This window comes from Marmota marmota, unplaced genomic scaffold, assembly GCF_001458135.2.
Source record: "Marmota marmota marmota unplaced genomic scaffold, marMar, whole genome shotgun sequence".
Classification (NCBI taxonomy): domain Eukaryota; kingdom Metazoa; phylum Chordata; class Mammalia; order Rodentia; family Sciuridae; genus Marmota; species Marmota marmota.
Window position 1 is genome coordinate 23,971,806 of NW_026000108.1, and position 25,495 is coordinate 23,997,300.

The 25,495-nt window shown below is 32.6% G+C and overlaps 1 long non-coding RNA gene across 1 annotated transcript; it reads right to left on the reverse strand.

Moving 5' to 3' along the window:
- Positions 1-10,771: 10,771 nt before the first annotated feature.
- LOC125610856 lies at positions 10,772-15,262 on the reverse strand. The gene is made up of 3 exons (XR_007340909.1): positions 15,174-15,262; positions 14,070-14,338; positions 10,772-11,598 (listed from the first exon to the last, which is right to left on the reverse strand). It is a non-coding gene; the product is annotated as an uncharacterized LOC125610856 (long non-coding RNA).
- Positions 15,263-25,495: the final 10,233 nt, after the last annotated feature.

Here is a 25,495-nt window from a genome sequence, read left to right on the forward strand (position 1 = left end):
CATTGTGCTTTCTCTCTCTATCTCTGTGCTCTTCCTTCCTCCAGTAGCTGTGGCTGCCATCACAGCCATCAGTCAAACTGGTGTATCTTTAGCATACTATTTTTTATGTCCAAAATTTCTGAATTTCTGTATTGCTACGGTTTCTTTTACCATCTTGAATTAAATCCCTCAGTAATCCACCTCACTGAGGAGCAGTCTTCCAGCTTTTTTAAGTTTAGTCTTAACAAATGGCTGGGAAGTATACCTTCCTCTAATCTACTATCTTCTCTCTCTATTATTTTATATCTATTTATAAGGATAATCCCAATGGGCTTAGATATCACCCTAATCTAATGTTATTTCATCTCTATCTTTGCCTTCATTAATTAATCTTCAAATGACTTATTTCTGAATAAGGTCACATTCCGAGGTTTGGGGTAGATTTGAAATTTGGAAGGAATCTATTCTACCCAGTACATACTTCCAAAAAGATTAATGTCTTATTTCTATATTCTTGATATTCATTACATTAAGAATTTCATATTAGGCTTTCTGTTTCTGCTGCTACTGAATCTAAATGCTAACTGAAATTATCTATTTACATAATAATATTGTGTTACAAACTAACCCAAAACTTGATGGCTTAAAGCAATAATCCCTCATTATTGCTCAAGGATCTATGGGTCTTCTGGCCTGGTCCCCTGATCTTGACTTGTCTTGAACAGATTCTCATTTGTGACAGTTGGCTGGTCAGTCTCTTGAGAGCTGCTTCATCTGAAATGATTTGTACTGGGGTAACTGTCTCTCAACATACGGCTTATGTTGTGACAGTCTGGTCTAGGTATAGTCTCATGATTATCACAAGGTCCAAGAAAGATGGTGGAAGCAAATAATACTTGCCAAGTAGTAGGTTTAGAACTATGACTCATCCTTTCTACATCATTCTATTGCCAAAGAAAGTCACAAGACCAGTACAGACTCAAAAGATGAGAAATAAACTCCAAATGTAATGGGAAAACTAAAAGAATGCATTGCCAGCATTAAAGGGAAGGGTAAAGAATAAAGTCATTTTGTAATCAGCCTATCCCAACCTCCACAATCTCCCTTGTTACCAGGTAGCTACAAAAGTTATTAATAATAATACAAATTTCACCTAACATAAATTTGTAATTTATAACTAACTAAAATAGACATTAATTAATAAATTTGTAATTTATAAGTGAATGTATCACCTTCATAATTTGGATACTAGTGGCTAAACTTTAAGAGAATATTGAAAATGTGTGTGTGTGTGTGTGTGTGTGTGTGTGAATGTGTGCATTCTTTAAAGCCTTTAGAAATGGAGTTGAGCAACTTAAACTTTCATCTGTCATGGACAAAGTTTATGGATGATTGCTTATGTGGCACAATAATTCCTCTCAGTCATCAGAATATTGACTTTATTTTCCACTGGATTGTAAAATAAATACAGCAGTTGAGGCTTACTGTATATATAAAACTACTGGATAAATAGTGAACCTTTCTAGCCAATCCCTAAAAAACAAATGCCAAATGTCTTCTTTGATATAAAGAGAGTAACTAAGAACAGAGTAGGGACGAAGAGCAGGAGAAGAAGATTAACATTTAACAGGGATGAGAGGTGGGAGGGAAAGGGAGAGAGAAGGGANTGTAAATCAATGGATGTGTAACTGATGTGATTCTGCAATCTGTGTATGGGGTGAAGGTGGGAGTTCATAACCCACTTGAATCAAAGTGTGGAATATGATATGTCAAGAAATTTGTAATGTTTTGAACAACCCACAATAAAAAATTTAAAAAAAAAAATAGTGACTAGCTAAGTGTGGTGGTGCACACCTGTAACCCCAGCAGCTCAGGAGGCTGAGGCAGCGAGGCCCTGACGCTTAATGAGACCCTGACTCAAAAAGTGTGGGGATGTAGCTCTGTGGTTAAGTGCCCTGGGTTCAATCCTTGGTACCCAAAATAAATAAATAAAAAAAAAAATAGTGAACCTTTATCTTGTGGATTTTAATTAAAATTAGAAAAATATTTTCTTCCCATACCTTAGCCAGAAACCACCTCTGTCATAGTTAAAGCTCCATCACACAAAATCCACTATTTTCTCCCTGACATATTTTCCTCCTTTTTGTGAAGCTTGACTAAGATAATATACATAAAATATTTGGAATAGCATCTGGCATATTGCAAGTACCAAATATTCATGATAGTAATAATGATTGTAGTTGTTAGTACTGTTCTTATTATCATTGTTATTGAGTCACTTGGCTTTAAATATAATCAGTCCTATTATTAAGGCTTATTTTCAAAACACAAATTTGCTTAGTGCAATTTGTATATTAAGAAAAAATTTTAATCTAATGCAAATCTCATATTTTCCTGTGCACAATTTCATCGGATAAAAACTACACTAAATGTGAAAAATTGCTTTTGGTAGGACTTAGCTATGAAGGATTACCCAAAACAGTTTCATGAAGACAATAAGACAGAGCTTATCACATCTACTTTTAAAACATTCTAATTTCAGCTTCTTTTCCTGGTAGAAGTTCACAATAACACACATACTATAAATCTTCCTATTGTTATTTTGGCTGGGTGACTCTGCTTCTATTTTTAGAACTTTCTTTTCCTTCTTTCCAACCTATTATTAATTTTCCTCCTGTATCCTCTATTCTTTTTCTCTTTTATTTCATGATTTTCTATCTCTTTTCTGTTCTTCTGTGCTCATACACAGTAAGCAAATTCACCAAGCAAACCCTAAAACTACAATTCAGTACTAACCTAGTCCTATTGATTTCAGAAATCAATAAACACATCAGTCTCATACTATTTAATATTTAACTATTTGTTTAACATATTTACTTGAATATCATCAAAAGGTAAATATTTATTTCTCCCCTAAACCTGTTTGTTCCAGGTTTTCCCCAAAAGACCAATTGCATCTTTCTTAACTGAATTGTTCAGGCTGAAATCCAAAAGATTTCTTTAATTTTACAATTTGATTCACTTCTACATCAAATTCTTCATGAAGTCCTGTTTGTTATTCCTTTATATTATGTCCATAACTCAGTGCTCTTATATTTTATGCTTTTATAACTAGTCATAACCAACAATATCTCCTACTCAGACTATTGAGTCTATTAGAATCCCATTCATTTTATTGCGTTCATTATTGCCATTATGATCCCTATGCCCTATTTCATTAATATATTTTGCACACAGCAATAGAAATAATCTTTCAAAGTTAGATTATTCTATTCCCTACTTAAAATTTCCAAAGACTCACCATTCACATCAAATAAGATCCAATCTTCTTAAATAGTTTATGTGTCTTAGCTAATTTAACCACCTCTCACATATTACCTTCTGATCTTCTTTCCTGCCTTAATTATGATTCAGGAGCATAGATTTCCAGCTTTTTTGTAGAAGTCCAAATAATTTTATATGGCAGGAATGAAGAGTGAGGCAGAGCAAAGGGTGTTCTGGTAAGAAATCAGCAATTACAGTAGTCCTCCTAATGCACAGGGAACATATCCCAGGACTCTCAGTGAACGCCCAAAATTGCCCGTAGGACTAAACCCTAATCTACTATATTTTTGCCTACTTTACATATCTATGAGAAAGTTCAATTTATAAATTAGACATAGTAAAATAAACAATATTAATGAATAAAATAGAATTATTAAAATAATACACTGTAATATATGTTATGAGAATGTTTTCTCTCTCTCAAAATACCTTTTGTACTTTACTCACCCTTCTTATGATAATGATTATCTGAGATGATACAAAGTCCATGTGATGAAATGAACTGAGGTGAATGCCATAGGCGTGTGACAGGATTTTAGGTTGCTAGTGACATTTTCGATTGATCCCTGAGAAGCTGTTTTGAGTGGTCTGATGAAATTGCATGCTGTTCTGCTCCATGCCACCCAGAATGTGAATCATCATTTCTCTAGTGCCATGCTCTATATGATACCCACCTAATAGTCACTTGAGAGCCATCTAGGTGATCAGATCGATTGTCATGATATCAACATGCTTGTGTGCAACTGTTTTGTCCTAAGAGTGATGTGCAATTTATAAACTTGTAAATTGTTTATTTTTGAAATTTTTCACTAAATGTTTCTGGAGCATACTTGACCACAGGTAACTAAAATAACTGCAAAACAAACTATTGATTAGGTGGGGTTACAGTAATCAGAAGAGAATGCTATTCATCACTGTGCTTGAGGTTTGGCCTTATCTGTGTCCTGTTAAAAATGTTATATAATTTTAGGCTTCTGTGTGCTTGTTGAAAACATTGTTTATGTTCTTTTAGGAACACTGGGATTGGATGAGCAATAAGGTTTACTTTTGTTATTTTATTAGGGAGGGTATCCCAGAGTAGAGTATCCTACCCAGCCACCCTTAGTCACACTTGATGCCCTTTATCCTGCTTATTTTTTTATAACACTGACTGAAATAGATTTGCTTATTCTGTCATTTGACTTTTTTCTGTCTTTTCAACAGAATATAAACCCCATGATAGCAGCTACTGTCTGCTTGTTTATACTCTTTTATTCCATCATCAAGAACAGTGTCTGACATCTAGGAGGTACACAACAAATATTCAATGAATATTTATTTGTGCAAACAGGGCTATATTAAATCATATGCTTCCTTTCTTTTAAAGTTTAATGACTTTTAAAGATCTTCTGACTCCTAAGCATTGAATATGCTTTATTCCTGAAATCCAGAGTGGGTCATTGGGGTGGGAATTAGTTGCTGCTTCTTAGTTTCTATACCTGGAGGAGAATTTGTAACTCTTTTTTCACTTATCTAGTTTCATTTGTTTCCCCTGTCCATTGGAGCTATAAGAGCAAAAATAAAGACTTTTATTGGTCCTGCATAAATCTTGAGTTAGGGATTATGGGAGAAGCAGATTTGAAAGGCTCACTCATTTTCTGGTGGGATTCTTCTGTGGAAACCAAGGGATTCTAATAAAAAGTTACACTAATGTAGATGTACTGACCCTGGCCATTCATGGCTTTCCCTAGAGCCCAAAAGATTCTAATGGGTTATTTCTATATTGTGCTCATTTCATGGGTTTGGGTTGTTCTCTCATCCTTGTGGGCAGGAACCCTCCTATGGCCACTGCATCTTAAAAAAAAAATAAAAAGCCTCATTGTCTTGCCAAACACTGGAAGCACAAACCACATTCAATTTTTTTTTTCCAGCTCATTCAACCAGCAGCAGAGGATATTATAACCAGAGTATCTAGCTTTCAGATTTCTCTAGATAGCTGAAAATCAGAAACCCAGCTCTGTAATTCTCTATCTCTAGGTGAGCATGTAAAGTTTTTTGATTGTTCTTTATTTAGTCTTCATCAATTAGATTAGAATGAAAAGGAAGTATCCTTTCTTTTACCTCATGACAGAGGGCTTGGAGAAACATTGAGTATATTAAGAGTCTTTCCTTATTTTGGCCTGTTCAAACTTCAAAGGGTATTCCTCATCTCATATAGTTCTAGGGTAAGAGGTGTGCGCAGGCTGAATAATATATTATTATCTATTCACAGTTCTGCACAGGTAAACTGGAAACCTTCTTGAGGTTAACATGTAGTTACAATGTCACCTGCTTTTGTTTCTGCAAAAATCTGAGATATCAGGAGAAAGTTACTTTTAGCATTCTGTTACATACACACTCAAAAGTGATATTTTTGTTAGGTTAAATGGAGTGTATCAATTCATATAATTGCAAAGTGGATGGGTACTGATGATTTCAGTTACTCTTGGATCTAGGACCAAATAATGCTAACAGTTGGTCAGTCAGGGTTTATTGTCTGTCTCTGTTTCATGATTTCTCTCTCATTCATTATTAGTATTCCTCATTTTAAAAGTAGATTTACTGTTTTTAGTCCTGATGGATATTGCCTCTGTTATAATGAAAGTCCCTTTCCATTTAGTGTAAAAATGTCACCAATAGGTTTACATCCATTTTATAGCATCTTGTAATCATAACTGTTATGAAACAAACACACTAAAATATTTTTTCTGATGTCTTAATTAGCTTTCTAAAAGATACTATTGAGAACATTTGACTTACCTACCAGCCCTGCTGAAACAATATCCTGAATACTAAGACTAATTTACATTAATAAGTGTGCCCAAATTTGATCAGAGAGAATGGGTCACCAAGATTGAAAAAATCTGTGATTACTCAAGAATCATTTGGGAGAACTTACCAAAAGAATTACAAAAAGAAAGATGATGATAAGAATTATTGGTGGCAAAATTGGCATAGTATCATATGTATATAATGCTGTTGATTTATACTTTGCTATTCACTTATTTCTCTCTACCAAATAAAAAATTAAAGGAAAATGATACTGCTATCTCTTTGATGGTTGAACATTTCATATTCTAAGTGAATATAGTCATTCTGTGGTGTACATGGGGGAATTGCTTCCAAAACCCCCACAGATACCAAAATCCACAGATGCTCAATTCCTTTATATAAAATTGCCTAGGGTTTGCAAATTACTTTTGTGCATTCTCCCATATATTTTAAATCTCTTTTGATTACTTATAAGATGTAATACAATGAAAATATTATGTAAATTAGTTGTTGTACTGTACTGGTTAGGAAGTGATGACAAGAAAAAAGGTCTGCACATATTCACTACATATATCTTTTTTTTTTCAAATATTTTTGATTCACAGTTGGTTGAATTCATAGTGTAGAACCCATAGATAAGGAGAGCTGACTGTACATAGAAAGGGACTGAATTAGTGAGTTAATTATCTTGGTTTTTCCAAAGAAAGGAAATAAAATACCAAAGATAACTTAGAAACAACTTCTTTCCTTTCCTTTGATGGTTTTTTGTTTTTGTTTTGTTTTGTTTTTCTGGTTATAGGGATTGAACCAAGGGCCTCAGGCATGCTAGGCAAGCATGCTACAGATAAGCTACATCCCCAGCCCTTCCTTGTTTTTTTTTGGAAAAGAAGTTCTTATGTACCTATGAAATATTTTTATATTTCTCATAAGAAATAAGTTTACCTAAAAGTTTCCTCAATAGTAAGAAGGGGGGAAGAAAGAAACAAATGCTAATATTGTGAATAGAGTTTGAATAAGAAAAGTGGATAAATAATGATATTAAGGCACAAAATAACATATGGATACAAATAATTGTCATTAACTTAACGGGGAAAAACTAGGTTCTTGTCAAATGTTTTTTCCATTTTTTTTAATGTTTTCTTTTGTCAAAAAGAATTTAAAGGTTTAGCAACCGTATGCATCTAAAAGAAAACATTATAGATATATTTAATGGTGGAAAGTACACCAGTACAAATATTGGTATTGACAAATGCAAAAAAAATGAGTTATAAAACTCTCCTGCCAGTCCTTATGTAACTGTTTCCACTGAGATTCTCATAATATTGTACACATATATCTGCTAACCTTTTAGCCAAAGAAATTATTATGTGACACACTAAGTATATTAGAACTAAGAAGAAGAATGTTTTCCCCAGTAAGGGTTCATTTGATAATTTTGCTGTCACCATGGGGAGCTTATTCTTACAACATAGCCTGTGGTGCAGAAGTGTTGGTGACCATAGTCCCTCAAGAGAGATAAAATGTGTGAGAAGAAATGAACACCTGCTGAAGTTATTTTTGTTTTGACTAAAGGGGCACTTTGATATTCAGCTAGGGGGAGAAATATGCAAGTGAAAAATATAGACAATGATTAAAACCATGCTTCCTTTCCAGTGGGGGTTCTGTACAAACTTTATCACTGCTTCTGGAGGTAAAACAAGAAGGTGTGCAACCTTTGTATCCCACTGCCACAGCATTAATCTCGCCCAGAATAAAGACAGAAGGTCTCAGTATGTGGTACCCATTGAACAGATATATTTAATAGACCAGGGCTTGATTCTGTCACAAACACTTGCACTTGCCAAGTTTAACTGGAAATAAAATCTAATCTTAAAAATAACTGAAATAGAACAAAATGCATGAAACATCTGTTTCCAAATTATTTTAATGTTTACAAATTGAATAAGTCTCTTCCTAATTCAATCAATTTGTCTTTGTGTATTAATGGACCTTGATAACACTTTTTTTTATTTTTTACAAAAATCCATTTTAAGGTGATTTTTATAGCCCTTTGCTAAATGATGCTTCTCTAGGGAAAAATGTTCTTGTAGATATTTGTACGGTATCTGTTTGCTCAGAAATATTGCATGTGGTTTGGAATGTGAATGAACACCTAGTTTTGTATGTTTCATGATTTGCCTAATAGATATATTAGTTGGTTATCACTTGGCACATAGCTAACATTAGGGATTGGGTGGAAGGAAGTAACTTTTTGAAAAGACTACTTTTTGGCCTCCGGGTACTTGGTTTCAAGTCTTATTAATTCATCCCTCATATTATTTATTACTATTATTATAATCTATTCTGTTTACAGATAAATAAAAGACAATAAAAAACTTAAGTAACAAAATAATTTTTTAAAAGTTTTTTTTTAAGTTTTATAAGAAAAAGGATATATTCTAAAAACTGTGGCAAGATTAACATCTATCTGTTAAAAAATTAAAGACCATGAAGATGCAGCCTTTCACCAACTTCATACAGGTAGAGTCTCTCTTATTTAAAATGCTTAGGACCAGAAGCACTTTAGATTTTACTTTTTAAAAATTTTGGAATACGTGTGTATGTATGTGTAAGGAGGCATCTTGAAAATGGGATCCAAGTCTAAACATGAAATTCATTTACATTTTATGCATAACTTATAAACATAACCTGAAGGAAATTTTATGATATTTTTCGTATGCCTGCATTTTTACTGTGACTCATCACATTAGGCAAATTGTAGAATTTTTCCATTGTGGCAGCATGTTGGTGCTCAAAATGTTTTGGATTTTGGAGCATTTTTGATTTCAGATATTTGGATTAGGAATGTTCAAACTGTAGTCTTTGATGCTTCACATTGACTATGCACTGCTGACTGCTTTGGAGTTGAAGGTATTCAGAATTCAGAAAGACAATTAAACAATAGAGATGATGCAGGAAGTGCACTCTGATCTTAAAAGCAGGTTCTGAAATATCCCTGAGGAAGGTGACTTCTCTCTACCTGGAGGAAGAAAAATAGTCTCCTTACCAGAGATGGGGAGTTGAAGCTGGATAAATGTGTACAAAATATCTGTCACTAGCCCTTCTTTTTCTAGTCACTTTTCAACAATCAACTACCTTACCAAAGTCCCCTTGTTTTATTTCATTATTTACTATTTTTGGTACAACTCAATGTATGTGTTCAACTCTAACAGCTTCTTGGGATCTTTGTTTCTTTCTGAGAGCTCCATGTCAAATTAAACTTACATTAAATACATTTGTGTGCTTCTCTCTGTTAATCTGTCATATGTCAGCTAAAAAGAAACCCAAAGAGAGTGGAGGTCAAAAAGTCTTCCCTAGTGTTTCCACTGATAGTCATTTTGGTATGTACATTAAGGGTTCTTCTGGTGATAATTGTTCTGAGCTTTGAGTCTGGCATAAAGAGAGCAAACAAAATTAACTTTAGTTATTTCTGGGCATCATTGAAGTTATCCCAATGCCCCGTCATCATTAGCCAAGATAGAGCAGGCACACAGTTACACATGGAGATGCTCACTCTCAGGCAGCTACTTCAGCTGGAGATTTAGCTATCCAGACTAGTATTTTCTTGTATTTTGTCCATTCTAAAGGATGTCCTTCATGATCACTAGAGGAAGAAGGTTCTAGAGTGTGACTTCTATTCTCAGATTATTTTTTGAAACTCTTACAGTCTGATGTTTGCAACCAGATTGGGAAATGAGAAAGAACATATATATTCAGGAAGTAGAAAATATTCTGGTCACACTAGCTATTTAGCAAGGAAATGCTCATCTGATTACTAATGCAATTACTGGATCAACAGTAGTTGTCTAAGTTAGTTTTCAATATATTAAATAATAAAAGGGTTTCTAAAATCTGTAATATTAGTTAAAACCCTTATATACAGAATGATATATTCTGCAAAGACCTGAGTATTTGATAACTTAAACATAACTTTCTCACTTAATTTTAAATTCTAGAAGGATTATGTTTCAAAATAGAAGCCATGTTTTATTCTGATATCTAGCATGGCTTATCTGTATTCCCAATATAGTTTATTTTAAGGATAATATTTAAGCACACTTTATATTGTTGAGCTGATAATTGTGTTGTATAATCTTTTTCATTAATTAGAATATCTTATGTTTTATTTCATTTTAATTACATTTTATTTTACAATAAATATTCACTAGCAAATGTATGTATCTATACAAATGAAGGGCTAATAAGAATGTCATATTAATATTTGGACTTAAATTTGCATATTCGAGCTTCTGAGTTTTTCAAAATTTGAATAGGATTATTTTTTCCAAATAATGTTTTCAGTCAAAATGACAGAACTTTGGGTATTCTAACATCAGAAATGGAGTGGTTTTCATGTGGTTCTTGAAGATTATCTAATAGGGACACTTTTTTTTTTTCCAAATTTTTGATTGACCCAACTATGGCTACTTCATTTCACATAGTGAAAAGGAAAAGAGAAAGATGAAAGTCAACCCATGTTTTAAATATTGTCTTAGGCCACATAAAATAGTGCATACATAGGTAAAATTACTAGAAGGTAATCAATTCTTTGTTTTAATCAGTCTATTTTAAACCAACTCTCTAATTTACATAAAATTGAAAAATTATGCATTATTTTCATTCTACAAAGGGAAAATACGAACTCATGAATTGTGTGTATTATAAATGATGGTGGTGGAATTGATTTATATGTAGAGATTTACACTAAATTTTAACTGCATACATAATGATGACAATGATGAGATAATGTTTTTTGGAAAGCTTACTGTATGCCAAGTAGTTTTTTAAAAAGCATGTCACGGATTTCATTCGTTAACTAACTAAAACAAACTGGAGCTTTTTATTATCCCCTTTCACTGTAAAGGAAATGTAGACACAGATAACAAATAATGGTATGATGATAATATAAAATAATATAATTTTAATAAAATTATTAAAGTAATTTACATTTTAATCAGTCATACATGATGTTAACCTGTAGTTTTTAACTGCAAAGGCTAAACCCTGAAATTGTTCATGTAAGGGATGATGGAGACAATGCTATAGAGAGTAAATCAATATCAACTTTAAGACCTAGGCTGACTTTTTAGAGTCTAAATTGAGAATACTTTAGAAAAGAAGGCATTGTGAAGATAAAGAGAAGTGTTTTATTTTATTTTAAAACTTCAATTCTATTCCTTTTTTGGTACTATTGAAGGATTCAATTTGTAGAGCTTGCCTGTAAACAATAGGTAGAGAGAACACAGATGACAAGGAAAGGTAAACTCTCATTTAACAGACTACCTAGAAGCCTCTTCAGGTAGGTGGTGTTTATTGCTAAGTGGGTTATGATCTCCATAGTGTTGAGGGTGGATCTGCTGGTGAGTCAGTTTAATCTATTATTATAGAAGATCTAACACACTCTGATATTCATTCACCTACTTGGAATTTTCCACTTATTTGCAGAAGTTTGATCCCAGAGGAAGCCTGTAAAGAAATCACAAGAAAATGTCATGATTGGGTCTTTCATCCTTCCTTATTGTCCCTTTCAAATTTTCCCCCATCTATTCAGAAAAAAATATTTTATCTTTTTCTCATTAAGTAGGCAGCACTTTCTGCTATGCCCTACATTATTTGTATTAAGATTTTCAACAAAAACTCTATGCTCTTTCTTTGATTTGTCCCTTTATGACCCAGAGGTGAATTTATACATATAGCTTAAAATACCAAAGTCTTGCAACTTAAAAAAATGTTTTGTTTTCTTTCTTTTTTGTGTAGCTATTCTCCTTGCTTCAAGTTGAAAAGAAATTACTGAGAATTTCATTTAGCTTATTTATTCTAGGATGTATCTTCTCTCTGTAGAAAGTATTAAGTGACAATAAATATGAATCCTAAGACAAGTATATAAGAAAAAAACTATTGGTTCACTTTTCCAAATATTATATCACACATACACTACTAACTTTTGCATATCTAGAAAATAACTAGTATTCATTATTTTCTTTTTCAGTACTAGTGATTAAACCCAGAGCTTCACACACACTAGGAAGATGTTCTGTCCTAGGATACATCCTCTTCCCTTCATTTTAGTTTATTTTGTTATTTTAGAGATGGAATTGCTAAGTTACCCAGTCTGGCCTTGAATTTGTCATATTCCTGTTTCATACCCCCTAGTAGCTGTGATTACAGGTGTGTGCCAACACCATGCCAGGCTAATGTTCAATAAATTGTGACTATTACATTTTGACTTATTTTCATTGGTACATTGATACACTGATAAGTCTCCTCAGTGACTATCAGTTGTCCTCCAGCTCACATTGATTTTGCATATTCCATTTTCTAATATTTGCACCTTCACTAATAACCTATAACAATCAATTAAATCTGGGTACTAATTAGTTTCCAGAATCTAGAACTTTATCTCATCTGGATCATGATTTTGAGAGCAATGCCATATATTAGAAGGGAATTTACTTTGAAGAAGCATATATTATAAATACTAGGTATTAAAAAAAATGAGATTTAACAAACTTTCATGAATTTAAATATTAATTAATTTTGTGGTAATTATTCCATTATTGTTATTATTATTATTATTATTATTATTATTATTATTATTATTATTATTTTGGTGCTGGGGATTGAAATCAGGAGTGCTTAAACACTGAACCACATTCTCAGCTCTTTTAGTTTTTATTTTGAGACAAGATCTCGCTAAGTTTCTCAAGGCCTAAGTAAGTTACGGAGGCTGGCTTTAAACTTGTGATATTAAAACATTTTTTGAGCATCTATTAAGTATGACATTGATTTCAAATTTCCAGGATATAGTTGAGAATAAAACAAAGATTTTTTTTTCTTGTTTCTATTCATGTAAGGCAGATAAAAACCAAGAAGGTTTAAAAAGGATAATAAAAATAGTGTAAGGGATACAAAAAATGAATTGAGATACTGGCTACAGAATCATTAGATTTCTGAGAAAGTAGTTATTAGAAACATGTGGCCATTAAATTAGAAATCCTGGATAATGATAATGAACTTTATTGGGAGATTTAAATATTTATTGATTTTAAATTATGATGAAGTTGAGGGGTCATTATTTGAGGAGCATAATTTCATAATTTTTATTTCATAATACTTTTCACAGTGTGTTCTATCAGAAACCTAGCATGGCCACTATGAATTCTTATTCAAGAAAAAAAAATATAAATCTGCTCAAAATTAGAAGATTACTATTCAACCAAACATTGAAAGACTATTTGCTTAGTAGTTTCCTTGGAGACTTTATTAACCTGGTTGAGCTGCCACAACAAAATACTGCAGATTGAGTTGCATAGAAAACAGAAATTTATTTTCCTTTAGTCCTGGGAACTGGAAGTCTAAGGTCGAAGTGATGGCAGGTAAGTTTCTGGTGACAGCTTTCTCCTGGGCTTCCAGATAGCACCTTCCTACTGAGTCTTCAAATAACCTTTCTGTGTGCACACATGCCAAGGGATGGGGAAGATCTCTGGTGTTTCTTTCTCTCCACTTAAGGACACCAATGTTATTGAATTAGGGCCCATCCTTGTGAACTCATTTAAACTTAGTTCCTGCTCAAAGGTCCTTTTTTTTTTTTTTTCAAATACAGTAAAAATGGAGATTAGGCTTTAATGTTGAACTTCAATGATTGAGGAGGACATAAATCAGTCCATAACTTGATTCTTATCTCATCCCTTCAAGGATTTCCAACAATGTGGGATCTTTTTCCAACATATATTCATGATCAATTAAACAAGCAAATGACATTGTCTTAAAACGCAAGTTATTGAACTATTTTAAGTGACTTATTAAAATTACTTCTTTTATTTTAAGATACAGCGTATAATTCAAATAAAAATTGAGCACTATATTAGTTTCCTATTATTGCTACAACAAACTACCACAAAGTGAATGGCATAAAATGACATAAATTATTTTCTTACAGTTATGGAAGTCAAGTCCAAAGTGAATCTTGTGGGCTAATATCAAGATGCTGGTAGAGCTGTATTTCTTCTGCATATTTTAGGGAAGAATCTATTTCCATTCCTATTGTGTCTGCCAGAGGCTGCAGTTTTGGCGTATGCTCTCTTCTTCAATATCTCAATATTTTATCATTCCTCACTCCTCGTTTCTCTCTCTGACCTTCACTTCTGGTTTCACATCTTCTCTGACTCTCCTCCTTCTCTCTTTCCTTTATAAGGACATTTGTGTTCTGGGAAATCAAAAGTAATCTCCTTAACTCAAAATCCTTAACTTTACGACATCTGCTCATTCTCTATTTTCCATTTAAGGACATGGGGATCAGTGTGGACATCATTAGAAGGCAATCATTACCTTCATGACAATTTTCATATCATTTCCTATGAAATGTTATTACTTTAGTAAGTATACAAACATTTTTTTTGTCATTAAAATTCCATGAATTTTTGCTAAGTCAACGAACCTGCTAAAATACCTGACTTACTGTGGGTATTTTATCTTTCCAAGTTTTAGAGGTAAAAACTGATATAACATTGCTGTCTAAATCTATTGAAATAAAGGTTGGATTGTTCATTACATGTAACCAGAAACAAAGATAAAAATATGTACTCTTACAAGTCAGACTTTGCAAACTTCAGATTCAATAAACCCTCTCACTTTTGTAGTATGAGATCATGTTTCTGTTACTTAAATGAGTCAAAGACAGCTTCTGTATATTGTTCTCTAGGTAGTTTATTTCTTCACTGCAGGTTGAATTCTGTTAGCTCAAAAGTCTGCCAGCAATAAATTTTTTTTTTCACACCAAATTGTTTCAAAAACAGCCAAATTAGAAATTTTAGCCATTTAGTTCCTGCTTGCATTTCATATCCCGTAAACTTCAACCTGCAAATGCGACCCACTGGCAAGATAGAGCCTGACCACAGTAAAGCTAAAAGCTGCTACTTCTCTTCAGAGTTCTCCAACCCAAAGAAGCCCTGCTATGTCCTGAGCTGGGCTTTCCTTCTTTCCTGGGACCACTCTCCTATGGAAGTTCCATTATCCTCTCCTTCCAGATGGAGGCCCCTTACCTGAGTCTCTGAAAGTGTCTTCACCTCTCACGCAACTCTATTCAAGTGCCACCTCCTGAAGCTCATTGTGTGTTTCTGCCTCTTATGGGTCTATCTTTAGCTTGAGTAGCCTCAAATCCCTTAAAGTGATAGTGTCCCATCTCAATCGCCAGAAATTCTATAATTTCAGATTCTGAATTACTATGCTTTACTCAGTAGTAATTTATCCGATAGGAAATTGTAACCATCTCAGAAACGTTTATACCAGAGTTGTTATTAATATTTAGATATTAAAAATATCATTAACTCCCTTTAACTGCATTACACCAAATGTCAATTTACAAAGCAGTTTGAAAATATAGTATATAATTTGATTATCATGATAATAAAATGAAATAGATGCTATTATTTTCATTTTACTTATAGGAAAAATGAGATTTATAAAATTATGTAAATCGTTTCATACAAGATAAATTTTTTATGGGTGAATTAAGCCAGGGTTGAGCCAAGATTATCTGATATGTTTAGTTTTCTTTGCTTTTTCACAATGCTATATAGCTCTGGTGGTAATTCTTATTATCTTATATTAGTTTTATGGTTTGTCCTGTTTCTCTAATCTGTATTTTTCAATTTTTCATTGTCTGTAATACTTCTTAATATATTTTCCTTCACTGATGACAGAAAAATAAAAGGGCTGGGGTAATTCCTTGAGAATATCACATTAACTCTGCAGAAAATAACTTTTTAAAAAAAATTTAGTTGTAGTTTGGCACAATACCTTTATTTTATTTATTTATTTTTATGTGGTGCTGAGGATCCAATCCAGGCCTTGCATGTGCTAGACGAGTGCTCTACTGCTAAGCCACAACCTCAGTCCCTGCAGAAAATGACTTTGAGTTTTATTTTGGTTCTCTCATTCTATTTAATATACTCTCCACAAATCATTCCCTTTATATTGACTTTAAGTTAATGAAATTCACAGTGATTATAAATACATATTATATATATATACATATACATATATACATATATATATATATATATATATATATATATATATATATATAATAAATGAAAAATAAATGTGTTGCTGCAAATGAAGATATACAAAACATCCTAAGAGTGTATACCTCACAGATATTTATACTAGGATGGCAAGAAGAGATTTTCTTTCTTCAGAATTTCCTCTGATATAACTAGGTCACTTGCTAAACTATGTTTAGTAATGAAATGAGCATATTCTTTTGTCATTGATGGAAGTTAGACCCTGGTGATTGAAAAGATCAGTGAAGAATGAAATACATCTGCAAATGACACTCATTGGGTTCTAGGAAAAGCTAATGAAATGTAGTTCTTGAAAAGTTCATAAACAAGGTTGTTAGCATGAAGAAAAAAATTGTCTTAAGTGTTTGAATGATACTGTACATTCTCAATAAGACTGAGGTAGACATCAGAATAATGATGTGTTAGTTTATAATAAGGAATAAAACTGTCACTTGGAGCATAGTGTTTACGTTATCAAATTTCAAGGGCACATGAACAAATATAATCATTGAAAAGCATCATTTTTGACTTGCTATAAAAATTCTAGAGTGTAGAGATAGAAAATACTCAAAAATATATAATGAGCCCTTTATCAAAAAGCTAATTTTTATGTAAATTGAAAGCTACATATTGAGCAAAGGCTCCAAATAAGGGGAATGGGTTATGCTGAATGTTTAATAACATCAGGTTAAGTGAGCTAGGCTAACATCAGATGATAAGTGCTATTATGTGTATAAGTAGTAAGTAATATTTTCTGTCTCCTATGGTTTATATTTATTTTTGTGATGGTCTGGGCATTGGAATGAGACATTTTCCCCATTCCCATGGTAATGTACATACCTTCTTAGACAATGGCTAAATTAAACAGTGAGATAAGCATCTCCATGGTTTCTCCTTTTGATAAAATATGTTTTTTAATTAACATATTTAGTGGGGTTCTTTTCCTTAAGGATCACTTCCTTCCTTTGGGTTGAAACGAATATTTAATTCTGAGAGGGCAATCTTATTTTTCTCATTTTCTAGATTAAGTAGCAACTTACAGAACCCCACCCCCCAAGCTAATCAAACCAGTGCTTTGATCCATTAAACAATGACAAATGTTTCATGTATTTTTTTTCATCTGATGGATGGTATAGATAAGAATCTTCAGCTTATAAAAAATGTGTGTCACTTGTTACATGCTGCCTCGGTAGCCTTAAAATAATGATTTATGACTATTTATTTTTATTTTTATCATTTTAAAAAATTTATATATGACAATGGAATGCATTACAATTCCTATTACACATATAGAGCACAATTTTTTATATCTCTGGTTGTATACGAAGTGTATTCACACCAATTTTTATCTTCATACATGTACTTTGGATAATAATGTATATCACATAGAAATGATGTGACTTTTTAAAAAACATCTGATTTCTTCCATCAAAGTTTCTTGGCATTCTTCTTTTTTATGAAATTTTCATATATGACCGTGGAATGCATTATTATTCTTACTATACATATAGAGCACAATTTTTCATATTTCTGTTTGTATATAAAGTATATTCACACCAACTCATGTCTTCATACGTGTACTTTGGATAATGATGTCCATCACATTCCACTATCATTTCTAACCCCCTGCCCCCTCCCTTCCCCTCCCACCCCTCTGCCCTATCCAGAGTTCCTCTATTCCTCCCATGCTCTCTATCCTACTGTGAATCATACTCCTTATATCAGAGAAAACATTTGACATTTTTGGGGGGAACTGGCTAACTTTACTTAGTATTATCTTCTCTAATGCCATCCATTTAACTGGAGATACCATGAATTTATTCTCTTTTATTGCTGAGTAATATTTCATTGTGTATATATTCCACATCTTTTTTTTTTTAATCCAGTCATATACTGAAGGCATCTAGGTTGGTTCCACAGTTCAGCTATTATGAATTGTATTGCTATAAACATTGATGTGGCTGTGTCCCTGTAGTATGCTGTTTTTAAGTCCTTTGGGTATAGTCCAAGGAGAGAGATAGCTGAGTCAAATGGTGGTTCCATTCCCAGATTTCCAAGGAATCTCCATACTGCTTTCCATATTGGCTGTACCATTTTACAGTCCCACCAGCAATGTATGAGAGTACCTTTTCCCCCACATCCTCGCCAATACTATTTTTGTTTGTCTTCATAATAGCTGGCATTCTGACTGGAGTGAGATGAAATATTAGTTTTGATTTACATTTCTCCAATTGCTAGAGATAATGAACATTTTTTTCATATATTTGTTGATTGATTGTATATCCTCTTCTGAGAAGTATCTGTTCAGGTCCTTGGCCCATTTGTTAATTGGGGTATTTTATTTATTTATTTTGGTGTTTAGCTTTTTGAGTTCTTTATATACCCTAGAGATTAGTGCTCTAAGCATACCAATTACTGTGCCTTGACCTTAGTACACTTAGTATACACTCAATAAATCATTTCAGAACTAAATTGAAAATCAACCAAACCCTTGTTAACAATTCCCAAAAAACTGAAGGTAGATAAAGATGTGATCTTTTACATATTTTGATATTTCACTAAAGAAGAAATCAAATGTCATTCTAAGTTCAATACAGATAGAACAAATCCCAATTCAGAAAATACGGATAAATTGCAATATTAATATTCCGCCTGTCTAATAATGGAAGGAGATATCTAACACTTAGAGTCTTAGGACATACACAGCTTTTGAATGTTAGTATCTAAAAATTAATATACACATATATTTGTCTCTCTACATCTTCAGTTTCTACATTAATAAATTCAACCAACCATGGATCAAAAATATTTTCAAAATTATGTCTGTACAAAACAATCGCAGACTTAATGTTTTTTTTTTTTTTTTCCCTTTTTAGTGGTGCTGAAGATTAAATCCAGGCCACGCATGTGTATGCTCAGCAGATACTTCACCACTGAGCAACATTGCCAGCTATGCTTTTCTCTTTTCTGGTTATTTTTCCATAACAAATACTGTATAACAACTAATTATATAGCATTGATATTATATTAGATATTATAAGTAAGATAGAAATGATTTAAAGTTTACAAGAGGATATGTTGAGGTTATATGCCAATACTAAGACATTTCACATACAGAACTTGAGTGTCCATGAATTTTTCTCTCCACAGTTATTCTTGCATCCAATCCTCCTACAGATACTATGGACTACAACAGGCTTTAGGGGAATATCTCTCTCCATGAAGAGTATTGTTTTTTTCCAATTCCTTATGTTTGCATGAGATTGTTTTCCAAAGTAAATGAAATGGAATACAAAAGGATCACAATCAATGTACTCCCATCCTAAAGATTTATCTTTGTGGTTATTGAGGGTAACAGCATTGAAAAGTTGGGAATCAAAAAGGGGACAATGATTTAGGGTGAAAACCTTTTAATTATGTTAACCATTAGGAGATTTTCAGAGTGAGAAGTATGATAAATGACTACTGGCCAGTTTTATCCACAGTTGACCTTTATTATGTGATGCAGGAAGATTCTGAAGAAGCTGGCATCCAAAAAGTACAGCTCACTGCCAGAAAGTTTGAATTTCATTTCCTGTAATGCCATTGGAATAATTGTTAAAGGATTTCTCATTGTAGCTGTACAAATGTGCCAGTGTGTGACATTCAGAAAAAACAACTTCTGAAATCTCATTTCTGGTTTTGGAAACCGCTATACCCTATGATGGAAGAAGGGGAATTGTATGGCTTTATATGTTCTGACTTGTAGAGGCCCAGAGTCTTGTTCCACAAGGGAATCCTGTCATTGGACTTAACTGCCATCGCCATGGAAAATTAATAAAAGACCCAGCAACAGCAAGAGGCTCTCAAGGTGAGGTGGTGCTGTAGTTTTATTACTTTAACCGTGCTTGCATAATAAAACCATTACGGAGCCCCAGTAAACATTGTAAATCACACATTCCCTCCTATAAAAGTTCATAATGAACTGAACGTAAATATCAGTAAAATATATGAATAACAAAACTACTCATATACATACTGCATATTAATGAAGTTGGAAGTTTATTCTTGACTTCTCTGGGGTGCAGCTTAAAATGCTGTTGCCAGCAGGAAAAATCTACTGATGAAAAGTAAAGGAAAACGAAGGACCAGGAAGCAGTGGGATCTCATTCTAGTACTGTTGTCACTAATTTAGAGTAAATTTTTATGTCCGTTTTTTCAGAACATAGCATTTTTCATTTTTTGTATATATTTGAATTACTGGAGCAGACAGTATGTTGCTTATTCTGTAGATAAGCAAAATTCCATGTATGCAGAAATCCCCAAATTTTCAAGAATGTACTCCACTGTATTATGGCTCTATTCACTTTCGGGAACATTCCCGATGGAACTATTCTTATTTTATAATCTTTATTCTTTTGTCAGTAATTGATATCAGAGTGGGTGCAGGATCAGATGTAGTTTCTGCAGTGAGTAACTAGTTTTTCCCTGTATGACTTATATTAATATAAGGCCTTGGGTCAAGCAGACTCATGGTCCATGGCAACCATTTGGAATCATTTTCTAATCACTAATAGAACTCATTTTAAGATAAAGCCAACATTCAATGTTGGCATAAGTAAAAATGAAAAGAACATAAGTCCTTGATAATTAATGCTAGTAAACTGGTGGATGAACTTATCTTTGAATTTCTTCTCATGTGAGATAGCAAATTTTCCCAAAATTTAAAGTAGTTTAATGAATTTCTTTGATGATGATGATGATGATGATGATGATGATTACTTGCAGTTGAAATTAGCCTCCCTGATAGATACAACAAGACTTTTAGGGGAGAAAACCACAAATTATTGAAAATAATATCAAAGACAGCTTGTTAAACATTGTCAGTAGTCTGCGATATTCTTATATCCAAAAGAAAATGAAAGACACTAATGACTAGGGCTATATGGAGTATAGGAGAACAGACTTAGATTTTTTTGAATATGACATTATTTTCTACAAGTTAACTTTGTAACATACATCATTAAAATGTTAATTAATTCTTCATAGATTTTCACTTGTGGAAAGTCAGAAAATGACAAAAATATCTTCAGATTATAAATAAACATTTTAAAATAGAATTTTTAAAAAATGTAATTTTTTTGTTTACTTTTTGAAATGTTATTGTTTATATTATTCCCCAAGTTCTAAATTTTAATTGTTTAAATGAAAGCATAAAGTGTGTTTCATGGAGGATATACCCAATTATGATTTTACAATGGTATCTCATTTTTTCTTTTACTTATGGATGTTTTCAGGCCAACAAGCTTGCACAATACTAACAAGTAGATTACCAAAAGTTATACCATAGTTATCCTTGTATTCATATCTAAGAAACTTGATAACAACAAGACCAAAAAAGAGACACTGCCTATTTATGATAAATTCTGAGACTAATAGCATAAAAGTATCATTTGAAGTCACAGTCCATGCAACCAGGATATTACACAGGCCATCATGACCTATGATGGAATCATGTTCCTTCAGTCTATGATTTACTTAAAGTATTTTCAATTAAAATATCAAAATTGACAAATGTGCTAAAAAGAAAAAAGGAAAAATATTCTGGATGCAAGAAATTACAATGTTAATTCAGAAGTTTTAAAAAATTTTGATTAAATGTTTTCCATTAATGTTATTATGATAAAAATGATCCTCAGTCAAAAGCCATAAAGAAATACATTTTGTATTTATATAAATAATGTATGTAGTTGTCTTAATTTAACATTTCCAATTTAAGAACTTTAAAAGGGTACAAAAGGGTAAAAAATTGGCATAAGTTTATTCTCTCAATAATTAACTATTATTAAGTGTCCTATCTACCCATCTGTCTATCTCAGATACCATGCTAAGTGCTGAGGATCTAAATATATAATTTCCAAAACATGAGAGAAATTATAGATTTAGATAATCCACATATAAGCAAAATGCTAATTTAAAAACCACTGCAGAATATGTTAAGTGCTATAAATAAGCCAACACAATGTTTCATGTCAAACTTTCATTTATAAAGTAGAAGAATTGTATGTGTTGAACAGAATTTACTTCAATAAGTTTTGCAAAGGAGATCCAGATACAGAAATGGCCTTTCTGGGACTCAGATAATAAAAAGGGAGTTAATCATGCAGGAGTAGAGGGATTGATCTAGGATGTGTGCACAGCACTTCCAAAAGTCTGGAAGCAGGAAGGAAGGCACTTGTCCTGTTTGAGCATAAAGGAGCTCACTGTGGTTAGATCACAGTTCTTATATTTCTCTTGGATTCATATTCTCTCTCTTTCTCTCTCTCTCTCTCTCTCTCTCTCTCTCTCTCCCACACACACCTCACCTCTTGTTATTTTATTATTTCTCTCTTTCTCATAATAACTGAAAAGTCATGCCATTCTGATTTTTATCATAGATCTAGGATTAAAGTCTCAGGGTCTTTCCTCCAGCTTTATTAAGGTATTTTGGACAAGGCAGAAGGTGTAAATGAGAAGGTTAAATTAGTTCCTAAGCCAAGAACATTCATCTCTCTGCACTTCTAATCAATTCCCAAGTACACGATTCTTTTCATATCTGAATAATCATTTTCCACTGTAAGTCTGGTTTTCCAGTTAATTGTGAATCCTTGTTTAAATATCTAACCTGAATTTTGTTCTTCCCTACCAGGATTGCCCAGTACTTTTCCATGCATGCCTTGAGCAGAAAGAGTATTTTAAATATGGATGGGTTTGCACCTGGAGGAATTCTCAGAGTAGATCATACCTATCTAGTCTGAGAAGTTATATTTGGCACTGAGGTCTTTATTATTTCAAAGACAAGGTAAAGCACACGGGCTTTGAAGTTAAACTTGCTTGAGTTTTAATTCTGCTTCAGACCCTCAGTTGTTAGAAAATCTACTGCAAATTTTAGAGCTCAATCTGTTTCCTTTATCTTCGAGAGATCATAGTAATATCTAATCTGCAGGGGGAGTTACAAAGAAAATGACCAGTTTAGCAAATGTTATAAAGAGACCATGTTCGGCTATGGTATGAATTACTTGACTATACATCTAGTTAGTTTTTAGACTATTCTATATTTTTTCCAGTTTTTTCCTCTCTTTTAGAATATGCTCCATTTTATAATGTGAGAGCATTTCAGTGATATATTAAATGCTGAAAAATATACATTTTTAAATATAATGTTTGTGATTAATTACAATATTGAGAAATTGTTTATGTTTTTATAGGAAAGGGGAATGGTACCAGATACAAGTTGCTAAAATTATTTAATTATAACAAATAACACTTTAATTCTATTAATCATTAAACAAATATCTATTAAGTACCTATTAAAAACTAGAAAACTATATGATTACATGGGATTATGGTGAAAAAACAATTGTTTCAGATGGAATCACCACATATACACAATGTATTCATTCCTTGATCTAATAAATATAATTGAGCACTTTATATTAACTAAATATTAGGTAAATTCTGGTGGGGAATAAAATCTCTCTGTGTCTCTCTCACATTCTTACTCTTTTTTTCTCTTCATTGTACCAAAAAAAAAAAAAAAAGAAAAGAAAAGAAAAATTGTTTGGCACAAGTCTACATAGTTAGGAAGTTGGCTATATGGTGGGTTATACAGTAAGTAAAATTATTAGGGAAAAAGGTATCTCGTTGTAAATAAAGTAGTTAAGCATTTGTGAAGAACGAAGTGGAGTACAAAAACAAACCTGAAATGTTGAAATTGAATGAAAATTACCTATGTGGAATGATAGTTTTATATTGATAGATCTAAATGGCAAGACAGGCATGGGCATGGATATGCATATGTGTGTGTGTATTTTCCTGTATGGCTCTGCATGGAAACAATGAGTGTTGTTGCTTTGTCAGCACTGAGAGCTTAGAAGCAAGGACATTGCCCCAATAGCAAATATTCTCAGCACAAAGCTCTTGGTTTCTAAAGGCTATTCTCCACCCAAGAAACCATCACTCTTTAGAGAAAATAGCTGGTTCCAGAATGATAAATGGAGAAAAACAGAATCTAAAGAATTAGCCAAAAAATTACATTATTGGGATGGGAAGAGAGACACATTGACTGCATTTAGGACAATTTCAGTATTAAAGCAAGAAAGTTAAAAAAATCTTAATAAATAATCCATTCTCTATGATAAGTGGAGGCAGATCCAGAGGAGAGCGGGGAGGCATGGGAAAAATGGAAGAACTTTGATTGGGCAAAGGGGGAGGAGGTAGAGGGTGCATGGGGACAGGAAAGAGGTTGAAATAAGATGGATATCATTACCCTAAGGACATGTATGACTGCATATATTTTGTAACTGTACATATTGTACAACCATAGAAATGAAAAGTTGTGCTACAGTTGTGTACAATGAATAAAAATGCATTCTGCTGTGATATATATATCTAATTAAAATAAATAAATCAATTAAAAATAAATAAATAGTCCGTAAAATTACACTAACATATATTTAAAATTAATGAACACCTAATTTTAAAAATAGAAATAAAATCTTTATTTATCATGAAATATTCATGAATAAATAAATATAGAATGAATAATAGAATAAGAAAATCACTGGGAATTATTGTAATAGTAACTGTTTCAGACAAGTAACAACTGGTATTAAAATATGGGGGTAAAGGTTTTATGAATAATAATATGTTTTATCTTTATAAAATAGTCATCAATTACTTGTTAAAAAGTACAAAATAACTAAGTTTACAAAGGAAGAACTCTAAAATACCATCTAAAGATACAAGTTAGCCGGACCAGTCAGGAGACACATAATAATCCAGGATCTCCTGTATGATATGCTAAGTGCTCAGCAGTCCTTCTGTAATATTTCTGGCAAAAGTTTATGAACCTCAGATAGATCATTAATCTCCAGAAACAGAATGAACTCGAAAATCTTTCACCAGTAAGACAGATAATTCAATCAATAAATAGGTTAAGGAACTAAACACACACTTCACAGAAGAAATACAATTAATTAAGAAATATATGGGAAAAAGTACAACATCTCTAGCAATTAGAGAAATGCAAATAAAAAGTATTCTAAAATGTCATCTCACTCCATGAGAATGGCAATTATTAAGAATACAAGCAATAATAAATGTTGATGAGGATGTGGGGAAAAGGTACACTCATATATTGCTGGTGGAACTGAAAATTGGTGCAACCATTATGGAAAGCCATGTGGAGATTTCTTGGAATACTTGAAATGGAAACCTCATGTGACCCAGCTATCCCACTCGGCTAAAACCCAAAGGACTTAAAAACAGCATACTACAAT